The sequence below is a fragment of the Syzygium oleosum genome, unplaced genomic scaffold (genome assembly GCF_021117445.2).
Source record: "Syzygium oleosum isolate NSW1041296 unplaced genomic scaffold, Sole_v2.1 Sole_v2.34, whole genome shotgun sequence".
Classification (NCBI taxonomy): Eukaryota; Viridiplantae; Streptophyta; class Magnoliopsida; order Myrtales; family Myrtaceae; genus Syzygium; species Syzygium oleosum.
This window is the reverse complement of record NW_026607518.1, coordinates 314,679-328,359: the sequence shown is the minus strand read 5'-3', so window position 1 is coordinate 328,359 and position 13,681 is coordinate 314,679. Positions and strand designations below refer to the sequence as shown.

Sequence of the window (13,681 nt, the reverse complement as noted above, 5' to 3'; positions counted from 1 at the left end):
CGACTCTCTTCAGTTTCGTGCCCTCCTTCCCTCCTCATGACTGCACCGGAACAGCCACCGCACGCGGCGGCGATCGATTTTGGCCCTCACTCTCTCTCCGCCGCTTCCGTTTCTTCATGCGTAGCTCGTGAGTCTTCGATTTCTCCAATTGTTTCATCTCCTCTCTCGTCGTTAGCTTTTCCCTTCGGTGCAATCCATGGTGCGCGACGCGACCGCCCGTTTGGGACACGCGGCCCGCGCGAATCTCGCTCAAACGAGTCGAAATCGAGGGAACGAGACGCCGCGGAGCGGTCTGGCGAGAACTTGATTAGCATGCTGCGGATTGAGGTTGAGGTTGAAGTTGAGCCGCGGGGTTTCTGTTTCGAAAGGGCTATGATGTGTGGGTTGTGTGGCTGAATCGGTTTGTTTCGTCATTCGTGTCTAGCTCTGCGATTCGCGGCCGAGGCCCTTGTCGAGGCCGAGGCCCTTGTCGAGGCGTGCCTCAACGCGCCCACCCCGCTCCGCTACTTGACCGAGAAGCAGCGGGCCCGCGAGGCCGAGCGCGAGAAGATGGGGCCGACGTCAAAGGGACCGCGGCGAGAGATCGACATCTTGAAGAAAGGGAAGTCGAAACCGGGCGTCTCCGAGAAGCCGAGATAATCGGGACCCGGGCTTGGATTTGATCTCGTTGGGACTGGTCGATGCGGATAAGATTCCGAAGTATGGGCTCATGGTCGAGGATGGAAGGCGGCTTGCGAAGGAGTATTCTAGGGTTTTGATGAGGAGGCATATGGCGAGGCAGGCTGTGGAGAGTAATTTGTTGCGGATGAAGAAGGAGGCGATTGAGGCACTGCCGGAGAAGCTGTGAGAGGCGGCGCTGGTGCCAGATTTGACACCTTTCCCTGCAAACCGCTTCATGGAGACACTCACGCTGCCAATTGAAGGGTACATAGAGAAGGTCAAGGACGCTGCGAGGAAGAGCTTGGCCAAGGAGAAGCTTAGATGATTTTGGATGAAGGCCGTGATTAAAGGTTAGAGCTTTTTGTTGTTTTAGGTGAATTGGTTTCTGTATGAAGTTATGAACTATGTTTAGCTGACGTGTTCCATGTGCTGTTTTGAGGTCAGAAAGGAAGATATTTGTCATAGGTTGTAGCTGATTCTTTGTTGAATGTTCATGTAATGCCTGAAGAATGAGCCATAGATGTGTTTCAGGGATGTTGAAATCTTCTTGGTTGATTCGACTCTTCAATTTAGGTGTAGATATTGGCAGAATGCAGATCATTCTGTACAGTTTAGAGTTTGAGCCGTGGTCATTAGCTTCTGTGGGTATGCGATTGCTCGTCCAATTTGTCTATGGCTAACCAAGGTAGCAGTGGAATAGGGGTGGCTATTTGTTTTGCGAGCTTTGCCTGTTGCTTCTAACTACTTACTGCTGTTCCATGACTGTTTGCTACCAGGCACTCGATTAATCTAAAATAAGAAGACTTGGTTGTGTTTCAATAGATGACTCGGTTTGTCTTTGGTATTTTGTGATGGCTTGGGAATTGCGGGATACTCTCCAAGCTTCGGGTTTGCAATGTGTGCTCCCAAAAAAACCGAATGCCCAGTGACTCATGTTTGACATCGTTTGCTTTGCTTTCATGTAATGTCTCTTCGGGGAATTGAATGGTCTAAAGTTGTTGTAATTGGTGTGTTATTCGCGTTCCTCTGCTGTTGAATTTAGAGTAATGTCAGTTTCTTATTATTTTTATCAATTTTGAGCGAGGTAAGATGTCAAAGCGAGGACATTGGAAACAATGTTAGAGCAAGCGAAGCTAGAAAGCTTTTCTTGATTTGAGGAAGCATTTTTCGAAGAGGGGACTGGCGAATTGGGGTGCTAGTACTCTTAGTCTCTCATTAGGTATTGCACTTTCTCTTGTTGGGCTTGTGAATGACAGAAAAATTCTAATAAATTTGCCATCTTCGGCTGTTGAGACTTTACAAATGCTTGGATCTGCCATCTGCTGCTTAAAAGTACCATAAGTCTGTTTATTTTGCACATGCGAATCTCAAGTTTATCATTACCTTTCTTTTTCCCTTAATTATTTGCTGAAGTTTTGGAGAATGGTCTGAGTTCAATTACCAACTCAACTTAGTTAATCTTCCCTCTGTTGACTATTCTTGGAGAATTCAGTAGAAAGGAAATGCGAGCAGAAGCAAAAAATTTCCCACACAAAGCCCTCATAGTGTCTAAAGTAACAGGAAAATGAGATAATAGGAATCACATAATCTAAGCCCTTATCATATAACTGTATTTTCCTTCTCTGATCTATCTGATCGAGTTTTATCTTCTCCATATACAAAGTTTATTATCCCGGCATTGCAATCTAGGATGGCAGTAGCATACCTGCTGGAGATCATGTGCGAAAGGCTTAAAATACTTCATAAGATTTGGTGATTATCCGTTCACAACTTAACTTTCAACTGCTGTTTCTTGCATTAGATTTCAAAAACACAAGGAACCAAATTCAACAAATCCTGCCAAGGCATGTTTCTTAGAAACAAAGTGATATGCCTCCAAGATGTATTTAGACTCGACATTAAATATGGACATATTTGTGAAGCTGAGAAGACAAATCTTCACAAATGTAGATAGCGACTTAAGCCAGTTAACATGGGGCTATCATTTTTGGGAAAAAGGACTTTCTCCACAAGAAAATTTCCTCCTATTTTATCATACAGATTTCTCTTCCAGAAATTAATTTCTGGAGCAGAATTAGTTATGTTTTACCAAACAGATTTCTCCTCCAGAAATTAATTTCTAGCAAGAATTCCAGAAATCAATTTCTGGCAAGAATTTGATTTCTGGAGCAGAATGGTTACCATTCGCACCCTTAGTGACTCCGGCTAAAAAGCTGACATGGCATTTATATTAAAAAAAAATGGTCTGACTTGTACACGGTGGAAATTACGTGGCTTTTTTTTCGAATTTTTTAATTTTTAGAAAAATAATAATAATTAAAATAATTAAACAAAAAAAAAAAAAAAAACAAAAAGGTGTTGCGGCGGCGGCGAGGAGCCCTTGCATTCTGCTGCGCTAAGCCACCATTGCGGGAAGGGCCGGCGGTGGTGGGCGCGGTGGTCGGCGAGGGTCGCGGCCCTGGCAAGGCCGCGACCCTTGCCTCGCCGGCGAGGGCGGGATCCGCGAGGTCTCGACGGCGGCGCGGCGCTCGCCTTCGGCCCAGGCGGCGGGACCTCGCCGTCGCCACCCGGGCGACGGCGAGGTCCCGCCTCGCCCGAGCGAAGGCGAGGCCGACCTCGCCGTCGCCTGGTCGCGACGGCGAGGCGCGGCCTCGCCAAAGCAAAGGCGAGCGGGGCCTCGCCGTCGCGACCCAGCGACGGCGAGGTCTCCCCTCGCCGGATCCGGCCGCCGAGCGACGTGGCGAGGTCCCGCTGCCCGGTGAAGGCGAGGACAAACCTCGCCGTCGCCTAGGTCGCGACGGCAAGGCGGGACCTCGCCATCGCTCGGGTCGCGACGGCAAGGCGCGGCCTCGCCTTCATTGGCGAGCGGGACCTCGCCATCGCCTTCCGGGTCGCGACGGCGAGGTCCCGCCCTTGCCCGGCGAAGCGAGGCCGACCTCGCTCGTCGCTTTGGGTCGCGACGGCAGGCGCGGCCTCACCTTCGGCCCAGGTGAGGCCTCGCCTCGGCCGGGCGAGGAGAGACCTCGCCGTCGCGACCCGTGCGACGGCGAGGGTCTCGCCTCACCGGGGTCGGCGAGGGTTGTCGAGCCCGGCCGGGGGCCGACGAGCGCCCACCACCGCCGGCCCTTCCCGGCGGTGGTGGCTTGGCGGCGGCAGTGGCGAGGGCTCCCTCGCCGCTGCTGCAGGGCTTTTTTTTTATAATTAATTAATTAAATAAAATATTTTAAAAAAATACATGTCAGCGGGCTAAACATCGTCGTTTTTGGTTTTTAATGCTGACTGGACCTCTCCGGCGAGTCGTGGACCTCTCCGGCGAGTCGTGTCAGCGCCACATCGGATTTCCGGCTTGCCACGTCAGCATTGACACTAAAGTGATTGATTTTCAAAAAAGTTGGCACCAAAGTGATCCGAAAAAAAGTTATGGCATCAAAGTGATCGCCGTACACAAGTTATGGCACTTGTGGTGTACTTTTGCCGTTTAACGTGTCTCAACGTTAGACCTATCGAAATGGGACGTACATCTATATATTACCCAAATTTGTTAGAACGTGTCATTTCAAGTTTGAAGAGTCTAGTGATAATTGAATTCTAAATTTCAAAGTCTAGTGTAAACGGGTCGTAATGAACTCATTTTCAACCCATTAAGGTTCGGAATCTCTTCCCGCTCCCTCTTCGGTCCACTCCACCAACCCCCTCTTCACCAAGAACTCTCGTTCCCTCCTTTGGGACTCCTACGATGCTGCCTCAGCCGAGTTGAAGCTATGCCATAATGGCGACTTAGATCGACACAACCTCGATAGCGGCGACAGGGTGGCTCACAACTGGAGGCCACTTGAGGGATTCTCCCGGTGCCCTTCGGTGGGCGAGTTTTTGGGGATTTTTGGGGGTGGACGATTTAGGGTTTAAGGCTCCGTTGTTCGGTGGTGATGAGAGTGGGGTTGGTGGCAGGGGTGGTGGGTTTTTGAATGTTTTGCTTTGGGGGATTTTTGCTTTTGTTAGTCTCGCTGATTTGATCGTTCCAGGGATGATGCATGTGTCGCATGTGCTGAGGTTGTTCATGATTTGAAATCGAGGGTCTATGTGATTTTAATCAAACAAAGGGAGCGAGGTTTGTGGAGGATGGAGCGTGGTTGTTCAAGTCGGAATATTTGTTGAGGGCCACGGAGGACGGTGTTGAGAAGTCGGGGTTCATTGGGAGGGACAACTTTGCGTACTTGGTGTTCCGGGCAAGGTCAAGGGTTTGTACGGGGACGGAAATGGCATGTCTGTATGATTGGTGCGAAAACAATAACAAAATCGAAGATGAGAAAAATAAAGAACACGCAAATTTATATGAAAAATCCTTGTGGGAATAACTACAGGAAGAGAAGCAAAATCCACTATAGAAATCAAGATTACAAAATGTGGCTAAAAAACTAAGGATTCTTTCTGTCTCAACTTCTTAACACTTAACTTGAGAAAAATAATATTTATATTACTCTCAAACCTTAACGTTGGCCTAAGCCCATAAAAAATTTATAGACATAATCAATAAATCTCCACCTTGGCTTAAATTCTACATAAGTAATAAACAATCTTCTCCTCCCACTAAAGTAAAACTCAGTTGTAGCAAACATTAACCAAATCCAAATAATTTAGCAATAGGCTAGGGCTTCGTCAACATATCAGCTGGATTGTTTTCTGTACCAATCTTATAGCCATCGGCAAGAATGTCTCTAATAAAGAGATACCGCACATCAATATGTTTTGTCCTCTCATGATACATCTAATTTTTAGTAAGATGTATGTCATTATCTGTTTGTGGACATAAACTAGCCGATAATCTAAAATGAGCAGTAAGAGGAGTACTTACTGGTTTGGCATATTTCATGCCAAAACGATCTAAAACTTTCTCAATGTAACTTTTATGGATTTTTCCCTTTTCCTATCTCGCCGAATTTCCATGCCAAGGATTTTCTTCATTGCACCTAAATCATTCATAGCAAATTCAGCGTTTAACTGTGCCTTCAAAATCTATATGTCATAATTATCTTTTGCTGCAATCAACATGTCATCGACATATAATAACAGTTAAATGAAAGAGCCACTTCGAAGTTTGCACAGATATACACAGCTATCAGATTTGCTCCTGCAATAGCCAAGTTGTACCATAAACGAATAAACCTTTTATACCACCGTCTTGGTGATTGCTTCAAGCCATGTATAGACTTTTTTCAATAGACAAATATGGTCTTTCTTACCTTCAAATTGAAAATCCTCTGGTTGACCCATATAGAATTCGCTAAGTTCACCGCATCGAATTGTTTCAACTCTAAATCATGCATAGTAACTAACGCAAAAAAAACTCGAATGGAGCTGTGTTTAACGACAAGTGAAAACACATCATTAAAATCAACTCCCTCAATCTGATTATAGCCTTTAGCAACTAGACGAGCTTTGAACCTGATGTCTTTAACTCTAGGAATACCTTCATTTATTTTGAAAACCCACTTGCAACCCACAAATTTCTTTCATTTTGGTGGCTTGACAAGCTAAGTTTGATTCTTTTCAAGAGATTTCATCTCTTCATTCATAGCAATTAACTACTTTGCTAAATCTTTTGAAGATATAACTTCCTTATAGGTCTTAGGCTCATTAGATTTTACTGACTCTGCAACTGAAAGAGCATAAGCAACATAATATGAGAACCCATATTTCTCTACGGGCTTTGTTATCCTCCTTGATCTATCTCTGGCAATAGAATATTGTTCTTTCTCAGGTTCTTCAATCTCAATATTATCAAAAGACGATTGAATTGGTTGCGAAGAAATTACTTCAAGCTCCACCTTCTCCGCAGTACTTTCTAGACTTTCATGACAAGGAATAGATGACTCCTTGCTAGGGTGAAGCATAGCAGACTCATCAAAAGTAACGGCTCTGCAAATGATAATCTTAGATGAAAGATGTATCTTTTCGCTGTAGGCTCTAGTTTGCCTTCACTAACTTGTGCATATGTTGGACATCCAAATACTCGAAGTGAAGAATAATCAATAGGTTTACCTGATCATACCTCCTCAAGTGTCTTGCACTTAATGGATGTACAAGGAGAATGATTTATCAACCAAGCAGCTGTATTGACCGCTTCAGCCCAAAACTCATTGCCCAAACTAGTGTTGGATAACATGCACCTAGTCCTTTCTAATAAGGTTCTATTCATGCGTGTTGTGGTGTATCCACTGAATGTGATGCCTCACAATGCCTTCGTTATTTGCAAAACTCATTAAACTCGCCTCTACAAAATTCTAGTCCATTGTCTTATCTTAACCTCTTGATCTTCTTACCGGTCTACTTTTCAATCAATGTTTTCCATTACTTAAATGCAACAAAAACATTGCTCTTCTATTTTAGAAAATAGTTTGAGAGGATAATGATATTTCTTATTGTGTTTAATGAAGGAATTACAATATATATACTTAACATAACGTAAATCCCTCTAAACACAATATTAAAATTCTACCGTCATTATCATAATTCTCATACTCCCCCTCAAGTTGATACGTAGATATCACGTAGTCCCAACTTGTTACATAAAAATCCACTATATTCCCTCGTAGGGATTTTGTAAAAATATATGCCAGTTGATCCTCTGTCCTTGCATGTTGAAGAATGATCTCCCCTTTCGGAACCTTTTCTCCTATAAAGTGACAATCAACCTCAATATGTTTAATTCGCTCATGGAAGACAGGATTGTTCGCAATATGGATGACTGATCGATTATTACAATATAATGTTGATGGATCTGATGTTGACCCACCAATTTCTCACAATAACATCATTAACCAGATCAATTCACCTGTCACATGTGCCATAGCTCTATATTCTGCTTCAGCACACATTGTTTCTAACTTTTCCAGGAAACTAAATTACCTCCAAGAAATACGCAATACCTTGATGTAGATCTCCTATCAGTAGGACATCCAGCCCAGTCTGTGTCAGAGAATCCTGTAATTTTTAGATAACCATAATTCTTGAAAAGTAGTTATTTACCTAGTGTTCCCTTTAAGTACTTAATAATTCGCAATACAACATTCCAATGAGTAGTACGAGGAGAACTCATAAACTGACTCACTACACTAACAGCAAATGATATATCAGGCCTTGTAACAGTAAGATAATTCAACTAACCCACTAATCTTCGATATTTCACTAGATCATGTAACAGTTCTCCATTTTCTGCATCAAGTTTCACATTAGGCTTCATAGGTGTATCAATTGGTTTTGCTCCAATAAATCCGACCTCATTAAGAATATTAATCACATATTTTCGTTGTGATAAATTGATACCTGCCTGTGAGTAGGCAACTTCAATCCCAAGAAAATATCGTAGACGTCCCAGATCATTAGTATTAAACTCTATATGCAAAAACTGCTTAAGCCGTTGAATACCATCCGAATCACTACCAGTGATAATAATATCATCCACATATACCACCAGAAGAACACAACTAGCTGAGGAGAAGAACTAAACACTAAATGATCTACTTGACACTGTTTTAACCTAAACTTGATAACTGCATCAGTGAATTTACCAAACCAAGTACAAGGAGACTGTTTGAGTCCATATAAGGCTTTATGGAAATGACATACCAGATTCTCCCCCTGAGCAACAAACCCAGGTGGTTGCTCCATATATACTTCTTCAAACAAATCACCATGTAAGAAGGCCTTTTTGACATCCAAGCTGCTAGGGAAATAAAAACACGAATAGATGGAATTTTGGCGACAGGTGAAAAGGTATCATCATAATCAATACCATATGTCAGAGTATATCCTTTGACAACTAACCGGGCTTTCAATCGATCAAGAGAACCATCAAGATGAACCTCAACAGTAAAAACCCAATGACAACCAATAGGTTGTTTGCCTTTAGGTAATGATGTGAGCTGCCAAGTACGATTCTCAAGAGGGGCCTTCATTTCATCTTCCATGGCTTGTCGCCATCCAAGATGAGCAAGAGCTTCAGTAACACTACCGGGTACAGAAATAGAGGACAAGGACAAGACAAAGGTAACAAAGGTAGGAGACAAACGATCATATGATAAGAAATTAGACATGGGATGATGAGTACGAAGACAATAAGAAGAAAGATCATAAAAGTGAGCACAGCGATCCACGGGACGACCAGCACAAGAACGTGTACCTTTTCGAAGAGCAATGGGTGGATCAGGATCGAAGGATGGTGCCGCAACTGATGAAGGAACAGATAAATCATATGTCCGTGGGACCTGTACTATCGTGGAAGGAGCTGCAGCATGCCAATGATATGTGCACTCAGGAAATTGAAATCCTGTTGATGGTGCTGGAGGTATAGAAAGTGGAAGAAGTGCTGGGAGGACACATCCGCCACTCTCAGTAGCCACCGTAGGATCTGACCGGGTATCATAATAAGCTTGATCCTCAAAGAAAGTCACATAAGCTGACACAAACATACGACGACAAGTAGGACTATAGCATTTATAGCCCTTTTGAGTTCGAGAATACCCTACAAAGACACATTTCTCGGCACGAGAATCTAATTTATTAAGACCTGGAGAAAGACGATGAACAAAGCAAATATAACCGAAGACACACAAAGGTAATGCAAAGGGAGGAAGATCTAGATTTAAAACAGAAATTGGTGTCTCCCCCTGAAGAACAGAGGTTGGAAGCAAATTAATCAAGTAACATGATGTAAGAACAGCATGGCCCCAAAAATGTTTAGGGAGATGCATATGAAACATAAGACAACGAGCAACATCAAGAAGATGTCGATTTTTGCGTTCAGTTACACCATTTTGCTGTGGAGTGTATGGACACGATGTTTGATGAAGAATACCATGAGATTCAAGAAAGGAGTTAAAACCAGTAGAGGAGGCAAGATATTCTTTAGCATTATTTGATTGTAAAGTTTTATAAGATGTATTATATTGATTCAATACTTCAAAGTAAAATAGACGAAAGTAATGAAAAATCTCAGTACGATCTTTTATTAAGAACAACCAAGTCATTCGAGAAAAATCATCCGCGAATATAACAAAGTATCTAAAATCAGAAGTATCAAAAATACGACATGGACCCCACACATCTGAGTGAACTAACTCAAATGGACTAGACACACGACTCTGAAAACGAGAAGGAAAAGAAGTCCTATGATGTTTACCAAACTGACAAACTTCACATTGAAAAGTACTCACAGACTCAGACTTAGGAAATAAATGTCAAAGAATGTTCGGTGGTGGATGACCAGCACGACAATGCATGCAATACACATAAGAGAATGTGCACTTCACAGCTGCAGCAACCATTATTTCCTTGTCAAGATAGTATAGGCCATTTGATTCTTGTCCCCCACTAATCTCTGTCCAATCCTCAAATCCTGAAAAACACAACGAGATGAAGAAAAGGTTACTGAACAATTCAATTCCTTAGTCAATGAACTAACAGAAATCAAATTATAGGGAGATTTGAGGTGTAAGACAGAGGACAGTGAGAGAGAAGGACTTAAGCGAGCAACTCCAGTACCAGTAACATGAGATTGTGAACCATCAGCTAATGTAATAGAATTAGACACTTCAGAAGATGTGGAATGAAATGAAGACAGTAGCTTATGGTTACCAGATATATGATGAGTGGCTCAGAGTCTATAACCCATGAGTCAGACAGTGTAGACAGTAAACAAGATGAACTACCTTTGGAAGTCTGTGCCAGAGTTGCAGTAGGAGCTAAAGAGCCTGTCACCTGTTGAAAGCGAAGCCATGTGTCATACTCAATTCGTAACAATGTAACAGTATCACCCGTACCATGCACAATAGGAAGTTCTGATGAAGTCAATGCTGGAGAATCAACATAGGCAACAACAGTGGTCGAAGCTCAGGATGAAGAGTGTAGCAATAAGCCTCTGTATGTCCAGTTTTTTGACAGAGAGCCACGACCACCAATCAGAACAAAACTTAGTCACTCCTATAACCACGACCTTAGGTTCCACGTCCACTAGTGCTATGAGAAACCATAACACTTGTCTCTAAAGTTGTGGAGATCTTCTTGGTAGGTGTCGAACGAAGAGCTTGAGAGAAAACCTCATCCGTTGAAGGAAAAGCGCTTTGAGAAGTGATTTGTTGACATAGTGAAGAATATTCAGGTCCTAACACCTTGAGAAACAAAATAACCCAAAGATTCTCTTGTCTCTTGACAAGAGTGGCTGCATTATCCGAAGCGGGAAGATAAGTATCCAGCTGTTAACATAGTGTCATGAAACAGGCATAATATTCAGTCAATGATTGATCTCTACGCTTAAGATCAAATAGTGCCTCCCATGTATCACAAACCCGTGTCATGTTATTTTGGCCAGAATATAGTAAAGCACATTTATCCCAAACCTCCTTAGTAGTATTACACTGAATAAAATGAGGACTAATTTTGGAATCCATATTGTTCCATAACAATGTACGAATCAATGCATCACCAACAACCCAATCAGTTGCCTTACTTTGATCTGATGGGGCCATAGACATAAGATAATCACGTTGTTTGGTTGCAGTAAGATAAACTTCAATAGCTTTAGACCATGATGCATAATTAGTACCATCCAACTCTACAGAAGTCAATTGTAAATGTGGTAAACCAGCAGAGGTTCCAGCAATAGCCATCGATAAGTGAAAGATATGATTGAACCCACCAATAATGGCGCAAAAAACCAAGTAGTCAACCTTAACAACACAGTCTCCAATAACACAGCTAGCAAAATATAATCACCACTTTGAGGGTTCAATCGAATCAAAACTAATCACTAAACCTATGGAAAATTCATATATCCATCCAGTCAAAATCGAAGAATTACCACTTCAAAATGCTGCATCCACTAGGCAGTAATCATCGCTGCACTGAGTAACATAATAAATAAATAAAACATTTAGATTTTTTTTTTTATTTTTGTTTTGGAAACCCTAGCTACTATTCACCTTCGCCGTGCAAACAAACGACGAACAATGGTGGCTTCAACTGGGCTCGAAGAGCGGAGCATATTAGTGATATGTTGCACCTTCAATAGGGTCGACGGAAGTTGGCATGAGAGAGACAGACCGACGGGTCTCTACGCAAGTAGATCGCTAATTTGCGTTTGGCGATCTGGGAAGTCGCTGATCTAGGAAGTCGTTAACAGGAGCAACAGGGCTCGGTGGGAGTCGTCGGTTTGGGTTCCCTGGTGGGAGCAACCGGTTTGGGTTTGCCCGAAGTGTGAGCCACCAGATTTGGATTCGCTGGATTGAGTCGCCAGTCTGGGTTCACCGAATTGAGTCGCCGGACTGGGTTTGCCGGACTGAGTCGCCAATGTGGGTTCGCCGGAGAGTATTGGCGATAGTTAGGGTTCCACCAATGGCGGTAACGGCAGTGGTTACCTCAAAAAAAAATTAACATTTCTTAACCCGCTATAACACCATGTTTGAGAGGATAACGATATTTCTTATTGTGTTTAATGAAGGAATTAAATATATACACACACTTAACAAAACGTAAAACCCTCTAAACACAATATTACAATTCTACCCTCATTATCATAATTCTAACAAAAATAAACCCAAACTTTCCTCGAAAAATCATGAAAGTGAGTAAATACATTGAAACAATGCCTTTCGAAGGAACTTTCGTAGGCCCCCAAAGATAAGAGTGAATATAATACAAAGTGCCCTTCGTTGTGTGAATTCCTATCTTGAAATTGACCATTTTCTGTTTTCCAAAGACACAATGCTCATAGAAATCTAGTTTTCAAATTTTTTGACCACACAGAAGACCTCTCTTACTCAACTCCTCCATCCCTTTAATACTCATAAGGCCTAATCTCATATGCCATAATTTAGTGTTGCTTATTCTGACATAATGGATGAAACTGTAGTTGAACTTGTAACTCTAGTGCCTTGTAGCTAATACAAAGTTTCAATTTTTAGACCTCTCAATAACAGAAGTGAACCTCTCATAATTTTCGTAACTCCACCTTCAGCCGTAAACCTACAACCGTTAGCATCAAGTGTACCCAAAGATATAAGGTTTTTCATCAAATCAGGAGCGTGTCTGACTTTCTCCAAGGTTTTGATTATGCCGTCGTGCATCTTAATATTGACGGTCCCAATCCCAACTCTTTGCATTTAACGTTGTTTCCCATTAGAATAACTCCACCATCATATTCCTTGTACGTGGAGAACCAATCACGATTAGGACACACGTGATACGAACAACCTGAATCAAGAATCCAGCTATCACTGAATTTGTCTTTATCACATCTGCAACCAATAACCAATCTTCGTTTTCTTCTTTAACAACACCAGCTTGAGCAGGATTTTCGTTTCCCTAATTCTTCATGTTCTGGTAGTTCTGATTGTTCTGCTGATTTGCATTTCCTTGATTTTACTGATTCATATTAATTTCTCTTTGTTGCTTTGCCTTTAGTTTTAGACAATTTATCTTGATACGTCTCTTAGACTTACAATAGTTGCAAGTCAAATCCCTATGCTTCGATTTTGATCTGCTCTTGCTACTATTGCTTCTCTTAACATACTTTCCTCTAGCAACTAAACCAGCCCCATGGTCATTGCTGCTTTCAAAAGTCAATTATGTATTTAGTTTCTGCTAAGAATACTAGTCTCGTCATATTCAAGATCGATAGTTTCTCTGCTAATAATCACGATCTCTCTAAAATTTTTATAAGAGGAAGGTAGTGAAACTAGCAGTAAACGAGCTTGATCCTCATCTTGAATCTTAACATCAATACTTCTTAATTCAAAGATAATAGTGTTGAAATTAGAAATATGAGACTTAAGAGAAGCACCTTCTGCCATACGAAAAGTAAAGAGTCATTACTTAAGCCTCAACCCATTGGTGAGGAATTTTGTCCAAAAAATACTCTTCAATTTCATCCATAAATCTGAACTTGTTTTGTGATCTAGTACCACCTGCAAAACTTCATTCGTGAGACACAACTGAATAGCAGATAGAGCTTTTTCATCTAATTCTT

The 13,681-nt window shown here is 42.1% G+C and overlaps 1 pseudogene; it reads left to right on the top strand.

The window, feature by feature from the left end:
* The first annotated feature begins 36 nt into the window (after positions 1-36).
* LOC130135545 (uncharacterized) lies at positions 37-1,293 on the top strand (annotated as a pseudogene).
* The last annotated feature ends 12,388 nt before the right edge of the window (positions 1,294-13,681 follow it).